The following is an 8811-nucleotide window of genomic DNA, read 5'->3' on the forward strand; positions in this document are numbered from 1 at the left end:
TCCTGGACATTTAGTTCCGGGTGATAACACCAACGGGGACTAAAGGATGACTCTTTAGTCCCAGTTGATAGCTCCAACTCATACCAAAAGGGCCTTTAGCCCCGGTTGGTGGCTCCAACCGGGACTATAGGGTTCTTCATGGGTTAGGTTAAAAGGAAGGCATCCCATTCAAAGTCACATGTTGTGTAGGTGGAGTGGAAAGGAAGCTACGCGCAAGGTGAGACATCTCGGGTTCGACTGGGATCTTTAGTCTCGAACTCCCGATCCCGGTTCGTAAACCAGGACTAAAGGGAGTTGAGAACCGGGACAAATGTTCCGTTTCTCCACTAGTGTTTGCAGATCACAATCAACAACATTGCAGAAGCAAATTTTCCATTTATAATACAAGGATAAAATCAGAAAGGAATTATTAGTTAGTGGCTGGTTCACAATGAGAATATATTGGTCTATTCAGTGATTAATCACACTACCTAAATTGTATAAAATAACAATAAAATCAAGATAATATAATCTCTATTAAGAAAAATCGATTTCTGCACAACATATCTAGAAGAGGAAATTGATTTCAATCTGCATGTAAAGTAAAAAATAAAAAAATATGAATGTGGTAAAAGTGCACAATGGTATATCATTACCACAATGGAGTCATCAATTTACACAAACACATTTATCAATATGGCGTGATCATGTTATTACCAAATGATGCTCACTGTACTAGAATCCAATATATGACAATGCCTTTAGTATTGTACCAGAACATACACGAGGCTACCCACGATGGCATCATCAAACTACCAGAGCTGAGTCACAAATTAAATTTACTACAAATCCAGTAACCAAACACTTTGTAAGAAATGGCCTATAGTGACGCGCATAAAGGTGACCTGCAGTTGTTGCCCATCACCCCACAAGTAGAGGTGACGGGCTTTATATTCGCGTGTCACCTCAGACTAGTTTGAGGCCTCGCCAGAAACGTGGCCCGTCACCTTTCAGAGAAGATAGGTGACGGGTCTTAGCGAAGCCCGTCACCTAGAGTTGAATTGACGGGCTACATTCCTAGCCCGTCACCTAAAGTACTTTCAAAGGTGACGGGTCAAGACTGAAGCAGCGAAGGTGACGGCCTTTACTTTGCGCGTTACCGAGTCTTATGATGCGCTTAACCTATGGTACTTGAAAGCTAACGCATTATGCGTATAGTTCATCACCTATATGTATGCCTTATCTCTTCAAGTGCCCACAAACTTATTAGCCATTTTTTGTCGAACAACTAAAACGTCGCCGCAGTTCTAACAAAAGGATGAAAATTGCGAGGTTACAATACTGAGAATAGCGCGAGATAACAAAAGCATGGAAATTGCGAGATAACAAGGTAGAAGTTCATAATATATACATATAAAGGGAGCTACATACAAACAACGATATACATAGTTATGGCAGCCCCCTCATAACTTCCGCCACCATGAAGATGGCATAGATGTATCCAGCGACGGTCGGCATGAGTGGCGCGTTCACTGGAGGTCTCCCAAGGTGGCGGAGGGTCTCGTTCAACGAGTTGAACGAGTCCCTTAGGATGCTGATTGTCCAGGTGTCGCCTGGGCCAAAGGGGTTGGGATTGAAGACGTACTCCACCGCTGGCGCCGGATCTGGAGCCGGAGTAGGGGCCAGAGCAGGGGCCGGCGCAGGAGGCGATGGAGGACGAAGGTGACGGCGACGAGGAGAGGAGGGGGAGGAAGACGGCGGCGGCGGCGGCAGGAGCAGCGGGAGGGAGAGCCTGAACCCGACATCACAGCGTGCGGCGGTAGCTGCGCGAGAGCAGTTGTGTGATGTGATGTGTGGCGATGGCAACTGTGGCGAGTGGAGAAGAAGAAGAGGCCAGAAGGCAATATTTATAGCGAGAGGCCGGCATCCGAAACGGCCGGCAGAATTCGAAAGGGCGTGCGGTTGCAGAGAGGGCAACGGACGGCGGTTGCGATTCCCGAGAGAGAAAGATAAGTGATGGGCGGTATGTGGAGCCCATCACCTATAATGATTTTAAGGTGACGTGAGCTCTTTATCATAAGTGACGGACCACTATGACGTCCGTCACCTACGAACGTTTCCCATCACCTGTAACCATTTTAAGGTGACGTGAGCTCTTTATCATAAGTGATGGTCTACAACAACGTCTGTCACCTGTAAACGTTGCCCGTCACAGTTGATCTTAACCTAGTATTTCCCCTCGATCAGCCGCCGCTCGGGCAGCCAGCCGCCGCTCGTTGCGGCGCAGAGGTGGCGGGAGGCGGCAATTTTGTGCGGCGACGCATTTGGGTGATTTGGGGGTCGTGCATGGTTAGTGCTCCAAATTATTCCACTTGATCTCCCTATTCTCTCCTCCTCGATCACCTCCTACTCGATGTTCAATTAATTGTTTAAAAATCTTGTGTTTTGCGGATGTAGATGGAGGATAGAAGTTGGATGAGCCTTTCTTGCCATTGTTGTTCGCAGTACTTGAGGGGGTTGAAGTCTTTCATACAGATTGTGAGGGCCAACATGGAAGCAAGGTCTGAAACAATAATGTATTGTCCATGCTCGATTGCTGTAATGATAAGAAATACTCTAATTTTGAAGTGGTTTATGCGTATTTGATCGTTCATGGATTTGTACCAAATTACACTTATTGGAATAAATACGGAGAGGAAGGGCCTAACGAAAGGGGGGAATGGGTCACCGATACTCAAGAAGGGAAAGGCAACTATGATCAAGAAGGGTGCAGGGATGACATCAACGAAGAGTGCGTTTTGGAGTTCAGTGACGACCAATTTGATGCCTTGGTCGACAATGTTGAGGAGATGATCCATGATGTCAGGGGAGAAGATGAGATGACTGAAGCTAAGCTACGTAAATATAAGCAATTTGTTGAAAATTCAAAAAACCTATTTATCCCCATTGTTAGAAGTACTCGAGGGTAACCGGGGATCTGAAGTTTCTGCAACTAAAGGCTGCTCATGGTTGGACAGATAAGAGTTTCAAAGCATTGCTTCTTCTCCTGAAGGATATGCTGCCAGAGGGGAACTTGTTACCGGATACTGTGTATGAGGCCAAGAAGATTTTGTGTCCCGTGGGATTGAAAATTGAAAAAATTCATGCATGCTGGAATAATTATGTCCTATTTCATGGAGAGAATGAAGATCTGGACAATTGCCCTGAATGTGGAATATTGAGGTACAAGCGTCGAAAGAATGGTGGTGATGATGGAGAGGATATCATGGATGAGAGAAAGAAGGAGGCGCGGATATTTGCAAACAAGAAGGAGGCGAAGTTGTTGCATTGGCATGTGGAGGGATGTAATAAAGATGGAATGCTACGTCACCCTGCAGATTGTGCTCAATGGCGACATTTTGATAACACCTATGGCTGGTTCGTTGATGATCCTAGGAATACTAGGTTTGCTTTGAGCACAGATGGAATGAATCCATATGAAAACATGAGTACATCACATATCACATGGCCTGTTCTATTGTCAATCATGAATGTCCCCCCATGGCTTTGCAATAAACGCAAGTATATCATGCTGTCAATATTGGTCTCCGGACCGAAACAACCCGGTGATAGAATTGATGTGTTCCACCAGCCCCTCGTCGAAGATCTTCAGCACCTTTGGGAAGGTGTGGAGGTTAGGGATGCTATCATCAATAAGCACTTCACTTTGCATGCTATGCTGATGACCACCATCAGTGACAATCTGGCTCATCATAATTTGTCCAGGCAGAGCAAAAGGAAGGGTGAAGTTTGCTCCCACTGCTTGTCAGAGATATGTTCCTTGTGGCTGCAGAATTTGAACAAATTTGCATATACGGGCCACAGAGGATGGCTTCCGAAGAATCATCCGTACCGATGCATGGACATAAAGTTTGATGGTACAAGGGAGACACGAAATCCTCCACCACATTTCTCAGGTAAGGATGTGTATAGGCAGGTTAAGGATGTCAGTACAATTCTCGGCAAACGGAAACGTGGAGTTGATCAAGGAGGTGATGATGATTGTCATGATGAAGGGATCTGGAATAAGAAATCCATATTATGGGAGTTAGAGTATTGGCACATCTTAGCAGTCCGACATTCAATTGATACCATGCTACCTTCATGCTAGGATCACGGGCAACCATCGCCTTGGTCTAGAGGTGGGAAACAGAAAGGGAGGTGGAGAAAAGAGGACAAGGCAATGGAGGAGGCGGGGTCAGAGAACCCTTGGAAACAGTATCCTGGGAGATCAGCGCCATATTTAAGGGCCAGGGCTGCTCCAACACCATCCAGCGGAGAAATCACCTGGAGTAGCGACGGTACCAAGAGGCTGGCCGACCGGGTAATCGAACTAAAGGATCATGGGAGTGGTGTAAGAGAACATGACATCCTATCCACTGCCATTGATACGCCAGAGCACACCGGTCGCGTGCGTGGAGTCTCCAGTTCAAGGGGTTGGAAGCAAGCCTTCGGTAAAGAACATGAAGGCTTGTGGAAGAAAAAAGAAACAGCCATCTACTGTAGATCCTGACCGACTGAAACAGGAGATAAAGGATGACATATTTGCTACACTCAGGGTAGTGGGGATAGATGTTGATGCAGCATTATTAGCTGTGTCCCGTGGCAAGAGCAGTTGCGCCTCTAAGGAGGTGGAACAGCGAGTACCAGAAGCAGTAGCAACAGCAGCCTTGCCTAACCCCCCCTCCCCTGGTCAGCGCAGCAAGCCGAACCTAGGATCCTCCTCCCCCAGTCGACGTAGCATGCCGGACCACGAGAAATGCCAGGCTGCAATGCTTGATGAGCCGGACACAATTGACAGGCCCAATAATGTTCCTACCCCCTGTAGCATTATAACTGGAGATTACTCAACTTTGTTGATTGAGCTAGCACAGGGGATTGTGCAACCCGGGGACAAGGAATGCCACACGGTGCCAGAGCAGGATTGGTATGTCGTGGTCAATCTTGATTTTGTCCACGAAAACACCAAGGATGTCGCTCTGCCCATCCCGCTGTGGATCTAATGGAAGAAAAGTGGTATTCTCAGCCTACCCATTGGTCGGTCGTCAACTAGTGATGCCCAAAAGCATCAACGCACCCCAACACCTGATCCTAAACATGTCAAGAAAGATGTCGCGGCATGCGACTACCCTCCCCTCCCACCAAAGAAAAAGGGACCAGCCACCCTAAAGAAAAAGGGAAAGGGTAAGGCAGAACCCAAGGAACTAGCACAGAAAGCAACGTAATAAAAGGGTAAGGCGGCACCCAAGGAACTAGCAAAGAGTGTATGGACTTCTACTCACTCCAAGTTTGAGATGGGCAAGCCAATGTTGTCAGAGCTGGATCTGGCCACTGCAGGGGTGAATACTAGGGGACTCCACAAGCACTACATCACCCATGCTATGATCAATGATAATACATCAATCGTGAGTGAATTCAAGGCTGATGACTTGCACAGTGGGCCTGGTTTTTTCTTCGTTGCTTGGTCTGATCTGTACGATGTCTTCAACCTCGATGCCTTGGACATCTCCTTCCCCCGTTGCTTGACACTGTGAGTATATATAACACAAAATATTGTTCACTGTCATTCTTAATTACTTCATAATGCTAAACCCTATGTCAGCTTCCTGAAAGCTAATGTATTTGTATGTAGGCAATTGGCTAGAGAATCAAAGGAACGTCAGCTTGGTGTTGAGTTAATTGACCCTCAGCAGTTCTCTGCTAGCATGATCAATTCAGATCCAGCGCACGTAGAGTATGCCATCACAAAGGTCTTGGGCTCTTCACCAGGTTGTGTGCTTTCCGCGCACCACACATGCACCCACTATCTCCTAGTCGTCATCTGTCCGAAGTGGTAAATAGTGTGGTACTGGACTCCCTAAGACCACGCAGCAACGATGGCACTCTGGGACAACGAGACTACACCAGCATCAATGCGGTTATTGATAGGTATATCTCTGAGTTACTACATTTGCAATCTTCTCATCTGGAGCCTGTCACCTATTTAATTTGCAGCTAACGACATCCATAACGCCTAATGCAGTGCTTTCTCCACCTTTCGAGCCGAGCACTATCTTCCAAAAACCAAGTTGATGCACAAGACCGATTTTTTGGTATATCTCTGATCTCCTGCATACTAAGTTTTCATGATTTCACTAAATAATATATTTGTTCTAATAGTATATATCATCTTGAGCAGTGCATGTAGCAAGGAGCTGGAAATCAATGCGGGTTCTATGTTTCATACCACATGATCCGCCTTGCTTCAAGTTTCAAAAACCTTAAAGGAGCAAAAGTAAGCCTTTGTCAAATATATCTCTAAACGCTTGCTGCATCAACATATATATATTTGTCGTACAAGCACTCATCATTTGACTATCACTTTTTGCTAGGACGTGCGGGGTCATAAGGACAACCAATTGAATGACAAGTAGCTCTCGGCTATTAGACAAAAGCTTGCCTCCTTCTTGCTTGTAGATGTCATAAGCGACAAAGGTGACTTCCACTGTCGCAGCTGAACTGATTTCTTTCATGGACGTACTCTCGATTCAAGTGATTATTGTATATGTGTATTGTTAGTTTATAGTGCAGAGATACAATATATAGTTTGTCATGTACAGTTGGTGATTGTTGCTTATGTAAGCTTTGTGAGATATCAATTGAGTTCTATTCTGTGTGTTTGCTGGATCAACAAGAAGGCTGTCAAATCCTAGCTGTGCTCTAGGATGCAGCCAGAAAAAGAATATGAGCTTGCAGGGGTCAGGTTCTAAGGTGACGGGCAATAACCAAACCCGTCACTTCTGTATACTCACTAGGTGACGGCGCAGTAAAGCACAACCCGTCACTTATCTAGAATCGTAGGTGACGGGCGTCATGAGCTAACCGTCACATGTGTTGGACAAAGGTGACGGTCGTAGACCTCATACGGGGGTCTAGTCACCGAAAAAGGTGACGGTGCTAAACTGAAGCCCGTCACCTTCTATATACTGATAGGTGACAGGTTTTGTTAAAGGCCCGTCACCTGGAGTAGACAAAGGTGACGGTCGAAGACCTCACACTGGGGGCTTGGTCACCAAGAATGGTGACGGTTGTCTACTGATATCCGTCACCTTTTTGTCACATAGGTGACGGGCAAATGCACGTCACCCTTCTGTTCTAAACAGTGACGATGTAGGAGTGACGAGTGCGATGCCTGTCACCTTAGAAAGATGACGCACGTCACTATAGACCTTTTCCTACATAGTGAAAATTGTGTTACCAAATTACTATATGTCTTGCATGGGGTAAAAAGAGAAAAGAGCCACAGTTATAAACAACACTATCTAAATAGTAAATATTAACTGTTCAAGTCATGAAACACAAAGGCAAGGTTCATGAAAATATGCTGGTGGTCATCCATACAGCTCAGTGAAATGTTAAATTTATTAATGGATAGCAAAATAATGGAAGGGACTAGAGAAGCAAATTACAATGCATCCCGCGAGTATTGTAAAACAATGTTCAGAGAAAGAGAAAGGGAGGCCTAACTTGCCAAAATAGTTTTTTTTAGAAATGAGAAGTGTAATAGAAGGAAATAAGGTCACCAACATTACAGTTTTTGAGGTAAATAAGACCCAGATCAAGATAAATCAACCGCAAGTATAAAACCTGGTGAAATCGGCATGCTTAAAAAAAGCGAGTAAATTATCTAGTGAATTTACCACTGTCAAGAGACAATAAAGGTCTAGTAAACTTACTAGAATTATGAGAGTTTATGAAAATAAATTAGTAAATAGTTGAGGGGAGTAAATTGAACTTTTTTCTTTACAATAGTATCACGTACTTGAAATCGATGGAAACAAAACAAGGCTGCGCAGCTGACAAGAACCAAAAAGTTGAACTACGAGAGGGTTAGCTGCTGGCGAGGTCGAGGAGGCTGTGCAACACCTGCCAAATGTCATAAAATCTAGGGAGAACAATCATTTAATTTAAAGTTGAAACATAGTGGGATTATACACACATCACGTCTCTTTCGTGCATTTTATTAAGCATGGTCTCTTTCCGGAGCCGCGAGGGGATGAACGGATGATGCAGGCTCGGCTCGATATATAGGTTGCTCAGGTTTGATCGGACCGGTTGGGAGGATTTACAATACAATAATTGAACTGCAACTAGCTGACAGCTTTGCTCCTATATGGAAGATGGTAAGCTCTTCTGCACAAGAGATCAAGAACAATGACAATTCAGTGCGCAAGAAGGGTGGAAAATAGAAAATACTAGAAATGCTGGCGCGGCGTTGCCGCGCTCATTTGAATTGGACCAATTTTTTAGTTTTCATCTGGATTCACCGGTTGTGGTTGGCATAGGAATTCGTTGCTCATGTATGCTGTATGCAGCTGTAAAGGTTTTGTAAGGCAAGAATTATTATCTTGAGTGAACAGCGCAGGTTGGCCGATCTGTGTCACACTTCATGGGTGATGCTGATAACTGAAATAGGCTGCTCCAGCAGTAAGATTGGCTTATTTGTTGCAGTTGTTGTGCTGTCGGGAATGTTACATAAAAGACACGAGATTACAAATGCAGTTGAACATTTACATGCAGTTTTCGTCCAGAGCCAAGACGACATAAAATTCAGCTTTTATTACAATATCACTCAAATTACCCACCTCAGGAACACATAAGTTTATTGTGAGTACATGGACATAGAAAATTAAGATGCAATGAAATGCACTCCACACGTGCTTAGATCAATCGAAGCCTCAGCTGCACGATGGGCTCACGGAAAAGGCGCTAACTGGAAATGATTGTGTGAACTGCTGCACTTGGAGTGTGAGC

Source organism: Panicum virgatum, chromosome 4K (assembly GCF_016808335.1).
Source record: "Panicum virgatum strain AP13 chromosome 4K, P.virgatum_v5, whole genome shotgun sequence".
NCBI classification, from domain to species: Eukaryota; Viridiplantae; Streptophyta; class Magnoliopsida; order Poales; family Poaceae; genus Panicum; species Panicum virgatum.